The sequence below is a fragment of the Rattus norvegicus genome, chromosome 14 (assembly GCF_021556685.1).
Source record: "Rattus norvegicus strain SHRSP/BbbUtx chromosome 14, alternate assembly SHRSP_T2T, whole genome shotgun sequence".
Taxonomy (NCBI): domain Eukaryota; kingdom Metazoa; phylum Chordata; class Mammalia; order Rodentia; family Muridae; genus Rattus; species Rattus norvegicus.
This window is the reverse complement of record NC_141547.1, coordinates 61974270-61996233: the sequence shown is the minus strand read 5'-3', so window position 1 is coordinate 61996233 and position 21964 is coordinate 61974270. Positions and strand designations below refer to the sequence as shown.

At 45.3% G+C, this 21964-nt stretch overlaps 1 protein-coding gene across 2 annotated transcripts in view; it reads left to right on the top strand.

Moving 5' to 3' along the window:
* Positions 1-21964, top strand: part of Rbpj (recombination signal binding protein for immunoglobulin kappa J region) — a 184696-nt gene that overhangs the window by 238 nt on the left and 162494 nt on the right. The gene's annotated exons all lie outside the window — the stretch shown is intronic.

Below are 21964 nucleotides of genomic sequence, written 5' to 3'. Positions count from 1 at the left end.
TGTGGTACTGGGCTTGGAGTCCAGGGCCCCACACATACTAGGTAAACATTCTGCCATGAACTTGGCTCAATAAATAAATAAGTAGGTTCCCCTTTGATGCTTCTATCTCAGGATGCATGGAATAACCATTTCCTTTGCAGTGTAAGTTTCTGCCTAGAATGTTCTATTGTCTCACCTTCTCTCTGATGAGATCATACATGACCCAGCTGAAGATGGGGCATGGTCTGCAACAGCTATCTGTTCTAGGAGCAAACTCCTCCTCTGGGCTCCTGAAGCCTCAGGTTCCTTCAACTCTCCTCACGTTCTGCTCAGTACTGTGCCTTCCTCTACTCAGCCACACTGGCAAGTACCAGGAGTTGTCTGAAACCAAAGGTGTCTATGGTCCCTTTGGATATTTTAAGTTGTAAATGTTTCTTTTTAAATAAGTTTGTCTCGAAACGCATGCTGGGAGATGATGCTAAGGAAAATGGCTATTTGCCTAAAACAGGCCACTTTCTTGAAGCACTCGACGTTGCCGGGCTAGAGCCCAGCGGTGACCCAAGAGATCCAGTTTCATATCTGCTCCCCTTCAAATGTAAACTAGTTGTGAGATTAGAGTATTCATCTTGTCCGTTAGTTTATCCATACATTCATTTGCTTATGATACAATTGCTCAGCACTTACTGTATCCTGAGTCTTTAGGAAGCAAAGCCCTGGCCCCTGAGGAGGGGTGTGTCGAGGGATGATGTTAAAGCACTTGGGAATGGGTGAATTACACAGACATAGTGGGCAAGAGTGAGCCAGGAAACACAGATTATGACTGCACACAAAACGGTCTTGGGATCTGCAGCCTGGACACAAGAAGGGGCAGGTGACAGACTGTTTAAACAATGGCACAGATGGGGAAGGGAGGGTCTAAGAAGCAAAACAATGCCCCACAGGAAAGTTCAAGGGTGCTTAGCAGGGTAGTGGAGGTACACACCTTTAATGTCAGCACTGGGGAAGCAGAGGCAGGTGGAACTTTGTGAGTTCGAGGCCAGCCTTGTTTACAGAGTGAGTTCCAGGACAGCCAGAGTTACACGAAGAGACCCTATCCTGAAAACAAAAAAGTACTCAAAAGATTTGAGTGAGGTAGAATTTCGTAAATGTGATTTAGTTAGGTTTTTTTTGTTTTGTTGTTGTTGTTGGGTTGGTTTTTTTTTTTTTTTTTTTGTCTTTTTTTTTTTTTTGGTATTAGGGGGATATTTTTTATTTACATTTCAAATGTTATTCCCTTTCCCAGTTTCCTGTCCATAAACCTCTATCCCATTCCATCCCCCTTCTGCTATGAGGGTGTTCCCCCTCCCCAACCACCCTAGTTAGTTAGTTTAGTGATTCAGAACTTGCATTCTTGTTAGCTACATTTTCAATAAACAGTAATGCATGGGCCCTGAAATCTCCTGAGGATTAGACTGCCTGGGCTCTTGTTTTACATGATGTGTGCTTAAGGAAGAGGCAGAGATCTCTGGAGAGCAGCAGGCAAGGCTGGCTATCCTTTGGGTGTGGTTGGTGGCTTGAGTTAATGTGACCAAGTGGCCTGAACAGGGTACCTAAACACAAAGGTCCTGCTCATGGGTCCTGCCTCTTCCTCTTGGCACTATCCTGCATGATATCCTTTTAAAGGTATTTAGGCTCAAAATCCTGAATTGCCTCATGTGTAGCAGTGAACATACTGCTTGCCCCTTCCTAAATTTATTTTGATGTTCACTTAATATGGTTTTTAAATGTAAACGCCACATATAAATCTATCATTACCATGGAACCTTTGAGAATTAACCATGTAGGATAAAGAGCACTCTTTGCTCTAGACAGTAAGGTGTACACAACAGGCTCTGACTAGAACCGCGGTGGGATGCTCTACACTTTTCAGATTAAGAACAGCCACACATTCTCCACATACAACACTTTTACAGTGAGAGTGCGGGGGAGAAGGCTCAGCTCTAAGGACGAAGTAAGCTTTGAGCAGGCTTACAGCAAACAGTTCAGAGGGCTATCCACACGTGGGTGACACGGAACGTGTATGAACAGTCAGATGTTCCAGGTAATTCACAGAGGCCAGGGCCCATGAAGGCAGAGGAAGAGTGCGTGATATTCTCTGCTCCCTCGAGCTTGACAGATGAGGAAACTGAGGTTGGAGAAGAGAGACTGTTTATCCCCAAGAACACCCAGAGTGAAAATGCAGAGGATCAGCCTGCCACCAGCCTTCTGCCAGGTTCACCCCGCACCTCCCTGACTGTGCAGTCCAGCTCTGTCTTTCCCAGGGTGCACTGCTTCGCTCTATGGTCTCTGCGATGCGTGGGTGGGAAGGAACAGAGAGCAAGCCCACCGCTGTCTGCTGGGTCACAAAACGTCTTAGTAAAAGACTGAAAGGCAGCAAGGGTCTGGAACCAAGATCTCAAGGATCCTCCTCCCCTTCTGCATTCATGATCCCAGGCAGAAAACTTTCAAACATGGCTGGAACTAAACATGCCAGGTGGCGGCTTGTGATATATACAAATAGCCCTTGACTCACAAAGGGAAGCGACGGAAAACCCATACGTGCAAACAGCTGCCGCCATCCGCCGACCCCCACTATCCTGCAGCTGCTGTGAGCTGTGCAGAGGAAAAAAAAAAGGAAAGAAAGAAGGGACAATCTTGGCCTACTTGCAGATTCCACAAAGTCAGGGCAGAGGAAGGGAGGAAGCTGTGGACACGGGAACTAAAGAAGGGAATGGACTCCCAGGATCCATCTGGGTTCCATCCTCAGCTACTGAGCAGTATCCTTACTTGGCTCTGAAAATCGTGTCCTAGGGCAGACTACACTCCCTGTCCCATCCACACAGCCAGACACTCACAATAGGTCACATACTGGCCTCAAAGTACAACAAGAAGAAAGGAATTGAACATAATTTCAAATCTCTTGAAATAAATGTCATTCTCCTTTATGATAGTTAGAAATATATACTTTATGGTTTGTACCAAATTAAAAAAAAGGAATAAAGGAAAAGTCCTTCACACTCTGACTGATACAGGGCATATTACCAGAGTCATGAAAGTATTATATCTTTCTCTAAAGATTTCTATTTTACAGATGAGTGAATTGAGGTTCGAAGAAGTCACACGACTACCTAGATCTTGTAAATTAGAGGTAGAACTAGGATCCAAATCAGCTCTGTCTTTATATCTCACAGCTTTACCCACTCTTCTGAAGAATCATACCTACCGGGCACGGGAGATTGGGTGCGTTCAGCAATCACAAACAAAGTAACAAGAAATAATCCCAACAGACAGCTTTCCTACCCAAAGTCAACTGCACTCGGCTGTACTGGGGAAGTAGGAATTTTGTGTAGAGAGCAGGAAATTTGGGACTGCAGATTGATAGTTGAATTTCAGCATGAAGCTTGGAAACATGTTGACAGGTGGGAGATGTGGGGGGATGGGGATACAGAGCAGGGAAATTTGGAAGGAACCAAGCAATGAACTCTGTCCCAGGTAAAAATTCATCTAAGTTTAACCACACACTCTGCACAGGGACAGGAAGAAAACTTTCTGTTTCCCCACCCACCACTTGCAACCCATGCCTCCACATAACTTACTAGCAATCTTAGTGGGATAGGGATGGGTTCTACTCATGTTTGTGGGTTCCAACGTGTAGAGACATAACCCTTCCCCTCTGGTCAGCGATGAATGCCATCAGAGAAATAAGCTGTGGGCACCCCACTTGCCCTCCAATATTTGTATAATCTCTGGGTTTCTTCCCGTGGGCACCGTCTTGGCGGTTGGGAATATCAAAATCAGGAAGGTGGGAACCTGTCAGGAACCTGTCAGGAAGAGAGGTGGCAATCACTAGACAACGTGGTGGGGGTTGGTGCTCAGCCAGGCAGCTTGGGAAGAGCTGGTGGTGGGAATGAACACAGGGGCTCCAGCTCTTGACAAGTTGGGAACTGTGTTGTGGTAGAAGTCTGGAGAAAGATCAGCTTACCATTCAGTACTCAATGAAGTCATCTTTCCACAGAAGATTGTTAGCTCTGGTTGTTTTGTTTTTTTTCTGGCAAGCGGACTATCCATCTATACCAGTGGTCAGTTTTGGGTCCTTCCCAACCCCCACCTCAGAAGGTTTAGTGAGAGCTGGTTGTATGGCCTACTGCTGAGTCTGGCTTTCCGTGACCAATGCTAGGGTCTTCATTGACCACTAACTCGGTGTTCTTATCTGTACGGTCTTATCTTACAGCTCTCCCAGGAGGACAGAGAGCTCATTAAGTACAAAGTCCAGAGTCTGGCAGGCCTCGGGGAGACTTTCCATTCAAGTGTAGCCACCAGTACCTGCACACTGAGCTGGGAAGGTCTGGCCTCAGGGAACTCTGGGCGTCAGAGACGCATGCTGACCTTCAGGGACACAGGAGAAGTGTTTTCCACAATCTAGTCACGCAAATGAACATTGTGTTATGTCTTCATGTATACAGGGTCATCGAATGTGAGAGTTTATAGCTACTGTTGATAAAATGAGAACAACTTTGGAAAGTAAACTCAGAGGAAACTCCTAAGTACACATGAGCCTCTGGGAAACCGGTGAGGGGAAAACATGGCAGAGACCAGACAACTCGGCAAGCCCCGCTCTTTCCGATAATGTTTTCTTAGGGTAGCGAAAATCCAAGTTTTCATCTCCAACTCAAAGCAAAGACAGCATTTTCTGAGGCCCAAAGTGAAGGGAAAAGTTGTCCGAGTCACGGGGAACAATGCCTTCTACAGAGCCATGTTCTCTTGGCCCCGGTTTCAATCCTGTTGGAAAAAAATTCCCTGAGACCGATGACAGCTGAGCTTCCCGCTTGGAATTCACAAGTGGAGAAGGGGAAAATTACACCCTGAGGCTTGGAGGGCGCCTGCCTGGGCAGCCTTCATTCACACAAAGGCTGGATGGTGGGCCTGCCACCTGTCCACCTCCAGCGCAGGAGCCAAGCTTAAGTGAGAGGGGATGTGAGTTCAGGGAGACTGCAAGAGACACTGGAAGGAGACACAAGAGAACAGAAAGAGGGCAAGATGGCTCTCACCTCTGTACCTGTTCCCCTCACCCAACAGAAAGGTCTCTGGGTGATCTTTGCCCCCACCTCATTCACACACACACATCTCTCTCTCTCTCTCTCTCTCTCTCTCTCTCTCTCTCTCTCTCTCTCTCTCTCCTTCAAAAATAACCTTCAGGAAAGTCCCTGTGTCTAATAAAACCGTTGACCTTTGGGGCTGGTCAAACAGTCATACCTTGAAGGGGGTTCCCTGGGGTTAATGTCCCTATCTGAGTTCCTCTTCACCCGCCCACCTTCACTGGCAGGTTTACACAGAGCAAGCCCAAGTCTTAAATGCACCACAGGACACAGTTTGCTGAGGTCTTCAGGGATGCCCATTAAGCAGAAGCTTAGCTGCAAATCCTACTCCCTCACTTCCTGTGCAAGTGTTCCACCCCCAGCAGAGCAACCTCAGTCCCTCCATCCGGTACAAGACCGTGACTCCCTCTGACTTGGAAGGGAAAGTGTTAATCACCTTATGGATCTCACTTTAAGGGTCCGAGGTGCAGAAAATATGGTGGGCATCACCCTCTCTTTCACTTCAGCTTCAAGAACAGGCTTGTCTGATCACCTGCAGGACCAACCCCAGTTAAACAGAATGCCATAGGGGCAACTACTCCATAACCTAAATATTCCCCGGGGTATACTTACATATACTGTAATCATATCTTAGTATTACATGGAATGCACTTTTAAAAAGTGTCATTTCTAGGACACTCTAGTTTCCCTGGGCATGTGTGTTTTATATTTTAGAAATCCAGAAACCATATTTAAGAATAATCCCACAACACTGGCATTCTTGTTTTAAAGGTGGGGAAATGGAATGTGAGGAGATTTTCTGTGCTTCTGGAAACACTGGGATTTTGGGGTAGCAAGGAAGAGCTGAGTCAGTCCCTGGGAAACCTTTATTTCAAGGCCAGTGGACTGAACAAAACTAAGGTGTCTTCTAAGACAGTGGTTCTCCACTTTCCTGATGCTTTGACCTTTTAATAAATACAGTTCCTCCTGTTGTGGTGATCCCCCAGCCATAAAAACATTTTCCTTGCTACTTCATAACTATAATTTTGCTACTATTATGAATCGTAATGTAAGTATTTGTGCTTTTCAACAGTCTTAGCTGACCCCTGTGAAAGAGTCATTTGACCCCCAAGGGGGGTCACAACTCACTGGCCATGAACCACTGGTCTAAGAAGTCTAGGAAGTTCTTTTACACCATGCTTGTAAATAATGATTCTCACTGTGCTTGGTTAGCTGACAAGCTGCTCCCACAGAGACTCTGAGTAAGAATCAGGCACCTTCCACACCACACCATGGCACGCAGAGGGAGCACTTCACCCCTGTGGAGAGGCAGTGGCAGATGAGGTCATGGCACACGGCTCCAAGAGTAGCTTCGAATCGTATTACATTCATCTAACACATGGAGGAAACCCACAAGGACGGAAGGGGTTGGCTGGCCAGAGAAACCAGACAGGCTTCTCTTGGCTGACTAGCCTTCCAGGCTTAGCCTGTGAGGCCCTGTCGCCTCGCTTGAACCAGGCTGCCTTGTCAGACCTTAGAGATAACATGCTACACATCCACCAGTGGTGTTTCAGGGGAGCGGGGGCCTTTGGAAGAGAGAAGAGAAGGGCTGTCCTGTGGGAGTTTCTCAGGGGAACATGAATGACCCAACAGAGGCAAAGCAAGCCCTTTGCTTTTCTTAGCCTGAGGAGAAGTCTGTGACTTTGCACACAGAAGGCTGGTGGAATGTAGACAGCTCACTAACATCCAGGAACCTCCAGGCCCTGAGGCGAAAACTGCTATAGCTATGGGCTTCAGAGAAGATCTTGTTCTCCCTCCCTGCCCTGCTCCCTGTGAGAGAGCCACCTCTCACTCCAGCTCCTCTCAAGCAGAGCTAGGGGAGGTAGAGAGTGGCGAGCCAAATGATTTCTAAGAACATGCCAACTGAGAAAGTCAGCTATGTTGTAATTATCTTCTTTTTTCAGACCAAGTGATAAATGCTGTCTGTAGGAAGGTTTGAGGATCCTGAGAGGTAGAGCTAAAGAGATGACACCTACCCATAATCCCACCACACAGAGATAGACACTCTCCTGAGATTAGGATGTATGTCCCAAGAACATACAATGAACTCAATTATTCCTGTGCACCATGTGTGGCTTCGAAGTCTGCTTTTCTAAACCCAACATATCATAACGCTCCCCTCGAGTTGGGAAAGACTCCATCAGGGACTCCATCTATGTCCTCCTTGTCAGACCCTTTGGGGCCTGTTGCTTCTTGTCTAGAAGCTAACATAAAATGGTAACTGTTCTGACCCAAAGATGTGTATCTTCTCGTGGGTTTAGCCTGGGCTTGCTCTGTAAAAAGCTTCATGTTTTCCAGAAGTTTCTGAAAATTCATAGGTGAAAAGCCTTTGCAGACACTTCTAGAACGAGGAAATGTTCCTCCCCATTCCAACCCCCAGTCAAACAAACAGAGGTACTACAGTTGCAAAGCAGAGTTTCCCGGCTGACAGGTCCAGGCTGGTGACTTGGGTGACTGTTGAAGAGACAGAAGAGAAACCCAGGGACCAATCTCAGGTATTATAACAGACACTGCATCGGGGATCGGATGATACAAGTCGTCAGGATGTTGCTGTTTGGAGCTTTTACAGGACCACTGCTTGTTGATTTAGCTAATGACAATGTTGGGCTCCAAATTCCCTCTAAAAGGCCGTCTTAAGTGTTCTCAAGTTGGACAGGGCTGGCCTTAAAAATAAACAAATAAGTTACATAAGCCCAAAATTTTGGAGGCTTGGGTTCTGGAAGCCAAGGCTGGGGTCAGGATGAAAGGAACCCACGAGTCATCTTGTGGTTGGGCCTCACGTGCTGTGCACAGGATGGAGCAGAAGGGAGATTCAGCTTCTAATTTGATTGTCAACATCCACTGGGGAAAAGCAAGTGCCGCTTCTGGTAATGATGCCCATCTTTTCTCTTCCTTCCCTCCCTTCCACTGTTGGATGTCCCGGAAGTTCTGTGGTTAATTGAGAGCTATCATCATTTTGCTTCGGAGCTGGGCTGACCTGGAGGGAAGTGGGGTGATTGCTGTGAATTACCTTTTTGACAGCTTTTTAAGGCTTCTCTGGGAAGACAAGTAGCAAATTCCTCACAGTTGGTTGTGTGAATGAATGGATCCTACCTGTACCCAGTGTTCTGGGAGGGAACAGGGTCTCTCTGAACATCTAGAGTAATGTGCACCGTGAAATATCCCAGGAGGCTATTCATGCGAGTATCCACTCAATGTGAATCCAAAGTTCTCAGGAAAGGAGAGTGCTGAGGCCACTCGCATACCATTTAGGCAATGTTGGGGTTGGATCTAAAGTGTCCCCAAAAGTCATCCATGTTAATAAATGTGGTTAGCGTGTTGGGGATTTAGCTCAGTGGTAGAGCGCTTGCCTAGCATGTGCAAGGTCCTGGGTTCAGTCTCCAGCTCCAAAAAAAAAAAAAAAAAAAAAGAGGAAAAGAAAATGTGGTTAGCAGCACCACTGGAAGGTACTGGAATCTTTAGGATAGTGGATCACTAAGGCATACCCTTGAAAGGTTAAGACCCTCTTTGCTTCCTGGTTGCTAGGAAGTGAGCAGCTACGTTCCGTCTTATGGTACCCACCACGATGCACTGTCTTGCCACAGACCCAAAGCCCTGAGGCTCAAAATATTAGGGTTAAAAGATGAATTAGGATAGGCCCTGCCCTCAAGTTGCTGGTTCTGGTTGAGGAAAATAGATCAAATATCAAATAGCCATTATAACTAGAAAATGCTACGTGCCAACCCTGAAGTATGGTGGAGCAAGCATGGCCATGGGTCACAAAGTAGACCATGCTAGTGTCCTGGGACACAGGGCGATTGTGGCCCGGGAATTAGAAGAGTTTTCCAAAGTAGGAGAGTGTAATGATTTCTAAAATAGTGTGTGGATTTGTACAAAACTATACAATTAAAACTGCAAGCTGGATCAGAGCAAGTCCCTACTGTGAGCATCCTAAGGGGACAAGATCTGTCAGTCTATACAGACAGCTTTCCCGTAGAAAGCACCACATCAGTGGGTCTGTTTAATATAATCCTCTGTGCTTCAACATCATGTGAGCTTATACATAGGAAAAGCAGAGAGCTGGGGCGATGGCTCAGGGGCTAAGAGCACTGATTGCTCTTCCAGAGGTCCTGAGTTCAATTCCCAGCAACCACATGGTGGCTCACAGCCGTCTGTAAATGGGATCTGATGGCCTCTTCTGGTGTGTCTGAAGAAAGTGACAGTGTACTCATATAAATAAATAAATCTAAAAAAAAAAAAGAAAGAAAGAAAAATAGAAAGAAGTACACACGTTAATAGGGAGTATCCCTGCTGACAGAATTGTAAGTGATATTTTTCTCCTCTTCATTTTATTCTGTTTTTATGAGATTTTTACAATAAGTATACATAACTTCAATAATCATAAAAGTTTAGGTTTTTATTCTAAAAATACTCCTGTGTTATTAGATTAGATAAATTACTGTGAAGCTTAAAAAATAAAAAAAAAAAACTAAGAGCCGGATGTAGTAGCTCGTGCCTGCAATACCAGCATTTGATTTGGAGACATTAAGCTAGGATGAGAGCCACAAATTCAAGACCATCCTGGACTACCTCCCACCGCCTAGCACACAAAGAGAAAAACAATGCGTGGAAAGAATAATTGGAAATTTAAGAAGAAAATGAGATTTAAGCAACAAGACAATAGTGTTCACTGGCCACGGGCAGTGCTGGTAGAGGGACACACACTGTGACTTTTCAGGCATTAGTATATTTTTCTTCCCAATTTCAGTGTAATGAGCCTGTTCCTATCTCAGAGCACCAGGGAAGGAAGAAGGGAGCAAAGGTTTAGTGACTTGTCCAAGGTCGTCACACATCTTACATGGAGAAGAGCCAGATAAGGAACCAGAGCTCCTTCAGAGGCTGTGTGCAATTCAGAGAGAGAGAGAGAGAGAGAGAGAGAGAGAGAGAGAGAGAGAGAGAGAGAGAGAGAGAATGAGAGCGCCAGCACAATGGTGGTGCCTGGCTTGGGCCTTGAAGACTCAGTAATTCATTGAAAGACCTTGGAGACAGGAAGGAAATACAACCAAGAAAGAGGCAATAACAGTCAGCAAAAAGTCCTGGCAGGCTGGGTGATGCGTTAGACACAGACTTCCAAGGACATGGATTAAACCATCTTTATTCAATTAACAAAAGCCTGGACTGGGCATGTAGCTCAGTTGGCAGACTGCTTACCAGGCATGCACAAAGCCCTGGGTTCAGTCCTCAGCACCACATAAACCAGGCATGGCAGTGTGTGCCTGTAACCCAACCTTACCTATATAACAAGTTCAAGGACCAGCCTGAGTCACCCGATGCCCTGTCTCATAGGCTACCCACAACTGTGATTACGGGTGATACCCTAACCCTGTTAAGCATCGTCTTTCTTTAAAACAGCCACTGCATCGTCCTTTTCTCTCCCCAAGAACAACCCAGAAAGCACTCCTTAGCTCAGTGCACAGCTCGAATAAAGGAATACATGGGGAGGTGCTGTAAAGTATTTGGGGGTCTTTGCCAGCAAAATAGCCCTTGGCCAACTAGACCATCCTGTTCTACATGGGGCCAGACCTCAGATGCATGCTAAATTGGAGGCTGGTGTGGGAGAGGGCTGATGTGGAGAGAGGCAGAGAGGGCTTTGGGCTCTTGGGACCCAGAAGCAGTTCAAACATATTGTTTAAGCTAGTTTGTAAAGAAGATTGACCAACTTCTCCTTGGATAGCTTTGAACTAACCGGAAAGTAGGGTCAGGGTAATGTCTGCATCTGTAATGTAGAACACTCATTCCAAAATGTTGTGGGTCACAGCCAAACATTGGATGGAGCTTCGGGACTCTTATGGAAGAGCTGGAGGAAGAATTAGGGGCCCTGAAGGGGATAAGGAATGCCACAGGAAGACCAACAGAGCGAACTAGCCCGGACCCTTGTGGGCTCTCAAAGACTGAACCACCAACCAAAGAACACACGGGGCTGGACTTAGGCTCCCCACACGTATGTAACAGATGTGTAGCTTGGTCTACATGTGGGTCTGGAGCAATGGGAGCAGGGGCTATGGCTGAAGCTGTTGCCTGTCTCTGGAATCCATTCTTCTATCTGGGCTGTTTTGTTTGGCCTTAGTGGGGAAAAAAGCTCCTAGCCTTGCAAAGACTTGCTGGGCCAGGGTAGGGGAATATCAGGGTGGGGCTCCATTTTCTCAGAGGAGAAGGGGACTGCAGGAGGGGAACAGGAGCAGGGACGGCAATCAGGATGTAAAATGAGTAAAAACAAAACCAGAAACATCCTGGGGTTTGTTGTTGTTTTGTTTTCTTAAACTGGGACAACCACCAAAAACAAAGAAAGGACTTATATGTACTTCATAAGCACGTACTGAGTGTGTACCATGCATGCTTTGGGATGGGCATGGTGAGTTTCCCTGTTCTCGTTTGTCTAAAACGGTGTGATACGGAAACAGGCCTGGCATGACTGAGCCAATGCTGTCATTAGCACCGGCCGGGGTGGGGCTGGATTGTGGGTCCCCTGACCTGATACCCTCTCACCCACAGTCCTCAGTGCCTCAACAGCCTACCACAGGCGGCAAGCACCCCTGCCCCCAAACCCGGAGACATTATCTGATGGTGGAAACTTTTCAGTGGTAGCAAAGACTTGCCTGCACATTCCCAGAAACTCTGTATTATCGAGGTTCTTTGAGGCTGTCCTGGCGTCTGCACAGGTTCTTATGCAGAAAAGCAGGAAAAAGACTATTTAAAAAAATTTATTGTAATTTCTGATTTATAACTTGAGGTTTGGAGCTTGTTTGTTTGTTTGTGTTTGTACTGGGGATTTAACCTTGGGCCGTGGGCCTGGTGGAAAAGTTTTACCACTGAGCTGTATCTACAGTCATCTGATTCATATCTTTTAAAACAAAACTAAAGAGGGCCTCAACTGATAACCTTTGTGTCGTCTATCTCATGATTGAAACTTCTACTTCACTATTAGGTCACAATGAACCCCTTCCCCCACCCTCCCACCCCACTTCCCTCAATATTCCAACTTTAGGAAGCTCTTGGGGTCCCCCTCACCGTATGCAGATGTCCCCCCCATGCAGATCCCCCCTTCCCGCAGTGGCGCTGACCTAACTCTTTGAAAACAAATGTTTTCTCTCCAGTTCTGCCCTGTTTTGATTTGATTGCAGTGCTGGGGACTGACCCTGGGCCTTCGGTCACATGCTAGGCAAGTGCTCCCTCCACCCCAGCTCTATCTTTTATCATCCTAACAAATGAGACACCAAGATGGTGACAACTTCATCTTTGTAGAGGAAAAAAATCTTTGTGGAGAAACATTGCATTAGCGTGTTTAAATATGCATAATAATTTATCTTTCTGGTGGTGCTTTCGTTCGAGTATATAATATTTTTTGGTCATTTTCAGCCCTCACTTCTTCCTTTCCCTCTTATCAAGCCTCCTCTTCTTCCCACCTGGTCAATCTTCAACTTTCACTCATTTTTATGCTTGTTTGGGGTGTTTGTTTGTTTGTTTGGTTGGTTGGTTTGGTTTTGGTAACCTGAGAGGTTTCACTGGGTTTGCTTATAGGGTCCTGGGTTATTCGTAGGAGCATCAGCTCCTGACTGGTCACTGTCTATACGACTGAAGATGTCTTCCTCTCCCCTGTCACCTATTAACTAGTTATAGATACTCAGAGAGGGGTGGGGCCCATGAGACCCTGCCTGGGGAGAGTTTTAAAATAGGTTTAAGTCTGGCCCAGGGTGGAACAGCACCTGGTCACCACCTATGAGCTCTCACCAATGCTTAAACCTGTGACGATTTACGCTGACACTTGAGATGATGTGGCAGGCTTGGCCGTCGAAATACAGACCCCTACACTGGGTCCCGAAGCGAAAGCAAGAGTTTGGATGTGACTCCACTTTCAGCAAAGTAGAGATTTACAACCAAAGAAAGCAGGGTCAGCAAGGCGGGGAGTTCAGAGAGGAAACATCAAGGAATGGCTGCAGTTGTAATCGAGTTAGAGAAACCATCTATGAGGGTGGTCAGACTCCAGGGGCCAGGGGTTTTGATAAACTGATCTAGCAGGATTCTACAAAGACATCGAGCAAAGGCCAAGGTCATAGCTCAACGAGCAGAAGACTATAAAGAGGCAGGGTAAGGCTTTACTCATATGAGAGCATCTTTGTCAGTATAATGGGAGGCTGGTGACCAGAATCACCTAAAGTCTGTGGCAGCTTCTCATGAGGAAAGATAACAGATGGAAAGCAAGCTCTAAAGACAGAGGTTTAAGGGGGTTGGGGATTTAGCTCAGTGGTAGAGCGCTTGCCTAGCAAGCACAAGGCCCTGGGTTCGGTCCCCAGCTCTGAAGGGGGGGAGAAAAAGAAAGAAAAAAAAAGAAGTAAAGCACAAAGAGCTTTAGAGCAAGAACACATGTTCTTAGGGTACATGTGCGAGCATTTTAAGGGGGGTTGGTATTGTATGTTAAAAGAGGTTTCCTTCTGTAAAGGGGCAGGAGCAGGATGCTAAGGGTATTGTTCACAGTCTCTATCTGTGTCAGGGCCTTCGGTGAGGTCATCTGGGAGACAGTGTCAAGGAAACAGCTCTGTCTTCCACTGGACTGCCTAGGGCCCACTTTGTTTTCCTTGTTGCTGTAAAGCAAATCGCAAGGGCATTTTTGCCCAGGCCAAACATCTGAAATTAGAATTATGAGGTCTGATGCAGGAGGCCAGGAAAAATCATTTCTTGGGATGGTTTGAGGCTTTCTGGTTTGCAGCTTTTTACCAGCGACCTGCAATAGCAATTACCCAGACTTCCCCAGTTCCTTCATCTTGCCTACTGAATAAGCTGTTATGCAATGACTCAGAGGCCATAGCAGCCAGTGTCAAGCAGGTCACTGAATTCAATTCCCTCTCCATCTCACTACTGGGTTCTTAGCAGCCCCGCAAATAAATGCAATCTACTTCTGATCTGGACAAGGGCTTGGGTACGGAAACAGGAGCATGAGTCCCGAGGGCATGTTGGGACAGCAGAAATCTGATGAGCCTCCACTGAGCTTGGAGAATCTGCTTCCCTGTTAAAAACAGGTCAAGACAAAAGGATCCCAGTTCTAGCACAGAGTAACTGTCTGATTCAGACTTTCCAAGCCTTGGTTTCCTCATCTGTTTAATGGGGGTGACACCAGCCCCTGCCTCGTCTTTTATGAGGTTTATAAAGTTAAGCATGGTGTGGATGTTCTGTGTGTATTTAATGAATTGCTTGAAGAAAAGGATCACGTTTTTGAAAATCAAAAGAAGTCATCAAAAGGGCAGTACTGGCTGGCCATGTCCTGCAGATGTGACCACTCTCTATCCTGCAGATGGAGTTGAACTGGGGCACTTGTAGGCCAGGGGCAGAGGTCAAGCATTTGCTTTCACAGACCTGCTAATATATTAAACCAGATAAGTAAAATTTGAACATTTTCGCATTAATCCTCCTTTTATAAAGAGGCGTGAAAACTGTACCTCTCATATGGTCTTAATTTACGTAGGCTTGACTTTATCTTTCCCGTTTCAGAGTAAACGGCTTCAAAGATTTGAAATATGTTAGGCCATTTGATAGTTGGAAAGAAAGCAGACTCAAGGTTGTTTTAGATGAAGCTGGTGGATTTACTGTTTAGGCAACACCCTGGTAATTCATTGCCCATCATGAACCACTTAAAAAAACCCAAAAAACAAAAAACACACTTACAAGCTTTGCTAAACCGGAACATGTCTGTTCTTGCATCTGTTCATCCGTCCTTTCGTTTGTCTTAATTCTCCCTCAGAATTTTACCCCAACGTATGTACTTTTTCCGTTGAGGTACTTTGCTAATCATCCTAGCTCATTCTGAGATGCATATATGAGTCTGTGGTCTTACCTGTACTTTTTAATTGTTTGTTCAAACAACATTGGTGGGGCAGGCAAGATGATCTGTCAGGAAAAAACACTTGATGTCAAGAGGGATGACCTATGTTTGATCCCGTGGGAGAGAGCCACATCCTACAAGTTGACCTCTGACCTGCATATATGTGCCATGACATGAGCATGTCTGTACACTCACACACACAGACACACAGACACACAGACACACAGACACACACACATACACACACACACACTCAGACACACATAGAGAGACCACACATTACACAGACACATAAACAGACACACACATAGAGAGACATATATACACACACTCACACACATAGAGAGACACATATACACACACTCACACACATGCAGACACACGTGTACACATATACATACACACACACTCACTCACACACAGAGACACACATATACACATATACATACACACATGCACAAACACACACACGTAGGTGTGAACGAATAAAAATATTTTTAAAATAGTTTTGAGGGTTTAAATAAAGTTATTATTGTACTCAACTGACAAAAAACCAACATAACTATATTTTAAGTTTGACACACAGCCAGCCATGCATTCTTTATTGATGAGATACTTTTTGAGAAATACATTGTTCAGCAATGCTGATGTGTGAACATCAAGAGTATCCTTTACATAGCATACATGGTATAGATCTCTATACGCCTTGGCTGTATGCCATCCCCGCTTGTTCCTAAGATGTGAAGTCTCACACGCATGTCACTGTTCGGCATGCTGTAGCATAGGTGTTTGTGCATCTAAACATCTCTAAGAATGGGCCAAGCACAGGAAGAGTGCTAAGCCACAGGGATGTAAGCTTAGTAGGCTCAAGAGACTTCTGCATATGCAGTCCCTGGCCATTAACCAAAGCAAGTGGTACCTGACTTGAAACTAGAGTAAAAACAATCACCTCAGAGCTGGACGGAAAGGCATCCTTGAACTGGTTCATGTGTCCACAAATGACTTTTGCTGCCAGGAAGAGCAGTGCACTCCTGTATTCTATGAGGGGACCACAGAGAACTCTCAGCCACAGAAGAGGTTGGTGAGACTGGAATGGGTCTTCTTAAATTCCTTCTGCACTACCTGACTCAAATACAAACAATGTTCGAGGGTTAACGAGTTTGACTGGGTCATTCTCCAATTTTGCTGAAAGCAAATGTTGGAACCATCCATGATTTATTATTGAGTCTTGTCTTTCTGAGAAGCCTACAAAAAGGGTAAGGGTCTGATCCTTCTGCTCTGAGGCTCCTTCTTATCTCTGTCTCAAAACCAGATGAGTAAAGCAAATACTTCATTTCTGTTCTTTTACAGTGATCCCCACTAGTGCAGTTGTTGTTGTTGTTGTTGTTGTTGTTCTTCTTCTTCTTCTTCTTCTTCTTCTTCTTCTTCTTCCTCTTCTTCTTCTTCTTCTTCCTCTTCTTCTTCTTCTTCTTCTTCTTCTTCTTCTTCTTCCTCTTCTTCTTCCTCTTCTTCTTCTTCTTCTTCTTCCTCTTCCTCTTCTTCTTCCTCTTCCTCTTCTTCTTCTTCTTCTTCTTCTTCTTCTTCTTCTTCTTCTTCTTCTTCTTCTTCTTCTTCTTCTTCTCCTCCTCCTCCTCCTCCTCCTCCTCCTCCTCCTCCTCCTCCTCCTCCTCCTCCTCCTCCTCCTCCTCCTCCTCTTCTTCTTCTTCTTCTTCTTCTTCTTCTTCTTCTTCTTCTTCTTCTTCTTCTTCTTCTTCTTCTTCTTCTTCCTCTTCATGGTACATCTTGGAACTACAGGTGTGGCTCATTCAACTGATAAATACTCAATCATATGAATTAGTTTTCAGACAAGTTGGCCAAATTATACACAGCCTTTTGTCATTAAAATGTAGTTTCTTTTTTGGGGGGTCTTACTGCTCATTTTGAAGAACATTATGGAAGTCACTGAGAAAGAAGCTTCAAAATGCATCATCATAAAATAAATGAGCGTCAATTCACACGGACAGGGACTGATGGGATCAAGCCTGTAAATATGAAACAGGGCTAGGGCATTGCTTCTTGTTATTTAATTTGCAAGAAAATAAAAAACACACTATGTTACAGAAATATGTAGGTGGACTACTCAGAAGCCAGAAATGTGGTAGAAGACAGACTATTTTGTCCTTAAACTATGAATGTCCACGCAACTCTGATCTGTAACTTTGGGAGTAAGTCAGGATTATGTTCAAAAGTCAAAAATACTCTCAATAGTCCCTATCTTCATTTTCTTTTACTTAGTGGAGTTTAGTTAATATACAAGCCAAGTGTATCTGCATCATACTAAGAGTAACCAGAGCAGCGTGGATCAGCACTTAATTGATTAGGAAGAAGTACAGAATATGGGATTTCATAGATTTAGTCTTAACTAACAGCACACACTACGGAAGACACAAGAGAGTTTGCGAGCCAGTGGCAGGGAGGAGGGAGGGGTCTGGGCTAGAACACGGCTTAGTTGGTAAATCACTTGCTCCACACTATACGAGGGTCCGAGTTTGGATTCCCAGGAAGTCCATCAAGCAGGACAGAGTAGCATCTGCAGAGTTCCTATGGCAAGGTGAGAAGGAAGCTGAAACAGGAGCACCTGCAGAAGCTCACAAGCCAGGTAGCCTGGTATATGCAGCACAGCGCAAGAGATTTTGTCTCAGATGAGGTCAAAGGTAAGACTTGTATTAGAGGTTTTCCTCTGACCTCCACACAAGCTTCGAGTTATGCACACACCTGCTATCACATATGTGTATACAGATTGTTAAAGATTTTAAAACTCTGTCCACATGTGGGTTTTGTCCCGTGTATCCTGAGCATCTTGGTAATCCTAGGAATGAGACAGGCTATGTTGTTATGTTTAGCAAGACTTAGCTATGTTCAGTGTTGTCAGCCACATTGTCAGGACAAGCTTTACTGATAAGGAATTAGAGTTAAACACACAAGTCCCCCCCACTCCCCCACCCCCGCCCAACACACACACAGTATAGGTTGGAGAGCCATTACTAATCAAATTCAACCATGAAAGGAAAAGTTAGTTATATGAGATCTATTAAATGTCACATAGTGAGCATCATGTCCTAGCACTTTTTGTGGTGCAACAAAAGACTACCATAGACTCATTACTGCCATAGAGAAGAAATGTGTTTCTTACAATCCATAATGAAAGTGCAGCCCTAAGATACAGGCCGGTGAGGGTGTTCTAACTCTACCATGCAAGCTCGCCGGTCAGTGGTGCAGAGGAACACGTGTGAGCCAGGGCTGGAACCTTCAACTTCTACAAACGCACACACGTGCACACACACACACACACACACACACACACACACACACACACAGAGACAGAGACAGAGACAGAGAGGGAAACACACACACACACACACAGAGAGAGAGAGAGAGAGAGAGAGAGAGAGAGAGAGTTGAGTTGTTTGCCCTGCTGTGCCTAGAAATAACTCCTTTAGCAATCACTGCTGGCTTGGCCAGCTTGGTCTCACAAATCTCCCTTGAGAATAGCAAGCCCTTGGCAGTTATACCAGTTTCAAATCTGTGGCAGCCCTGGGCACCTCCACTATACAATGTGTTCATATAGAACATCTTCACAGGCTAAAATACCCGGCTAATGCTGACCCCTAGAGAAATTCAAAGGGAGAGAGACAAACCCAAATTTAGACATGTTTGGCCCTTGTTAATTAATTGAGAATCTCTGGACGGGTAATTCAAATTGTGCCCCAGTTTGGTAGTCAGGAGACTGTCACGCCATGACACAATGCACTATAATGAGGTGGGAAGTGGACTGAGACCCCTGCGTCTCAATAACTGTACAAGAAGAGAAGGAGACCTGGGTAAGTGCATAAGCAGGTGTCCCTTCCTTTGGGTCTAGAAACAGGCCTCAGAAAACTGTCCTTACCCAAGCACTTCATGGCCAGTTTTCATCAGGGAAGGCCATCAGTCCCTGTCTAATTTTCTTGACTGCAGGAACCTTGGGAGTTTTTTGGTTTGGTTTTGTTTCTGTTTCTGTTTTTGTGTTTTGCTCCTTTGTGTTCTTTCTCCGAGAGAACATTTGTAAACGGAGTGCAAGAAGACACCAGGCAATGCCTGTGGTGATGACCTGTGACTGAGAGCTTTGGAGGATTTGAGCATCAGTCTTTAAAGAAGCAGCACTCGTTCAGGAAATGAGTGAGATGGTTCCTGTCAGGTACACTACTTGGTGATGCTGTTTGGATATGGCCATACTCAGCTACCAATCAAAATAGAGAACGGCCCCCAGGTTCACAAAGGATGTTCTTGTGCTCCCTTTCAAACCCTTTGTCCTTCCTCCTGCACCATCCCAGGCAACCATCCATATTGGTGGGATCCCCCAGGCCACACCCAGTTGGCTGATGTACTAGAAGAAGAGCTCATGGGACCCAGTACAGACTTAGGCTCGTGACTGTGATTTGTTATGGTGGAATACTATAAAACAACATCAAGGGAAAGGTTGTTGGGGCAAATTCTCATGAAATCTGTATCTGCTAACTAAGCTCCTTCTTCCAGTAGAAACCAGCAACACCTGCATAGTCTTCCCCTTAGTGACTGCTGTCTGCTGGAAAAAACTCATTTAAGATGGAGTCCTGGTGTTTAACTGGAGTCTGGTCATGCAGGCACCCCCTTCCTGCCACCTAGATACTCAACAAAAATGGTGTTGTCTATATGCCGTGAACCTCTCCTGTGAGCTAACTGATCACTGGGAACGCCCGGATAGTCAGGTTCCCAGATGTTAACAGCTGGAGTGAACAGAGTGGTCAGAAACAGATTTTTTAAGTTTGTTAAATTTGACCTAAAGACTTTTCCATACGGAGTGAACTGTAACCTAACTTGATGCCCACACGGATTGAGGCCACCACTTGTAGAAGGATCCAAATCTCAACCAGTCACAGGTAGCCACGTGAACAGACTGTTTCCAAGGTCTCTGTATCTCACTTCATTTTCTATAGCTATATTTCTATAGCTTTCTTTTCCTCTGGCTATAAATATAGATTGCTGGGTGATCAGGCAGAGCATTTTAAGGTGCTTGTTCTGTTTTGTTTTGTTTTATCTGTACTAATGCTTGAGTCTAATAACATAAACCTAGTTGTTGTCTGTTCTTTTAAAGGTATTGGGCCAACTTTGTGAGCCACACTTAATAAACACACCATCCGAGACACCTACTATGTGGCTATGTGAACAGCTTTCGCATGCCACCATCTCCAGAATCTGTGTTTCCCACCCTCATGGGCAAAGCCATGTAGTATGGGCTCTTTTGCAATACTCTTCTTTCGCTTAACACAGTATTATATTTATCCTCGTATTTTTTTAAACATATGAATTCCTTTAACACACTCAAAACAAACATTGCCATTCACCATCAAAATCAACCATAGGGAGAAAAAAGACTATATAAAATCCATCTATCAGATAATAACACAATGTTTGGTGATCTCTAGCATGTGCTGGTTACTGTTCAAATTACTGATATCATGTGTACACATGTATGCATACACGTGTGTGAATGTGTGAGTGTGTGTGTGAGTGTGTGTTTGAGTGTGTGAGTATGTGAGTGTATGAGTATGTGAGTGTGTGTGTATGTGTGTGTGAGTGTGTGAGTGTCTGTGTGTGTGTGTGTGTGTGTGTGTGTGTGTGTACTATACTTGCAATTAACTGGTCCTCACCATGACTTTATAAGGTGAGTCTGATTCCTATCCCACCGCCAGATGAGGAAACAGACACTCAGGAGCCATGGGGCTGGCACTTGGGAAGAGGCAGCTTGAAAATCTAATGTACTTGGCCACAAAGCTTGAGTTTAACCACCATACATATTGCCTCACTGGTTTCTATTCTGTAATAGGCACAAGCACTGTGGGAGGTAGACTATATGCCTCTCACTCAAATGCCCACACCCTAACCCCCAGAACCCTCAAATGTGTCACAAAATGACTTAGAAGATGGGGATGTGGAACTTCAGGCAGAGACAAATGGCTCTGAGTATCCAGGTCAGCGCAGTATCTCATGACAGTCTTTATAAGTGAAGGAGGGAGACTGGGAGAGCAGCGTTCGAGGATGTAATGACAGAAGCAGATCTCAGAGTGAGGCAGTTGCTGGCTTCAGAGATGGAGGAGAGGCCATGAACCAAGGAATGCAGGCGACCACTGGGACTGGAAAAGGCCAAGCAAGAGATTTCCCCTAGAGCATTCAGAAAGAAACAAAGCCATGCAGGGCTGTTAACTTTAGTTCTAGAGGCTCCTGGCCTCCCAACCGGTAAAATACTGTTTTCTGTTGATTTAAGCCCCTCTGTTAATAGCAAAAGACTCCAATAACAATAGGAAACGAATCCAATCAGCCAAGTGCTAATAGAAGGCATTGATGAAAGAACAGATGAGCTCTCCTGAGACATTTCGGAGAAGCCAATCAAAGCTGCCCATGTGGCCCGGAGGCCTCTGAGAGGCTGCGGCAGCAGAGGCTCTTCGTTCCATGTTCAGAATGTGATGATGCCCTGTATTTGCGTTTTCATAGAAACTGAGATAACGCACCTGTCTCCGTTTCACTTTCACGAAGTTGACTTGGGTGGTTTGTTTTATGGAATTTTCCCCTTCTTTTTCTACGTATTTTTTTAAAATACTTAGGAGTTCTCAAAGCTCTCTCTCTCTCCCTGAACCTGTTCCACAGGAGCCCAGTTCTGCCCTGTAGCTCTCTGTATGACATGGGAATCACTATCGTTGTTTGTCTAATAAATCGCATGAGGATTACCCATGTCCCCTATAGACGCCTTTTCCACCCTTACCTAACTGCAATGGCTGCTGCTGCTGCCTCAGCCTCACCACATCCAGAGGAAGATTTTGGATGAAAACCCTGACCATAGGTTCCCCTCTGCCCCTGCATGGTTTGCTTCCTTTACTTTGGGCATCAGTTGCACCCTCTCCAATCACACTGACTCGGGTCACTCCTT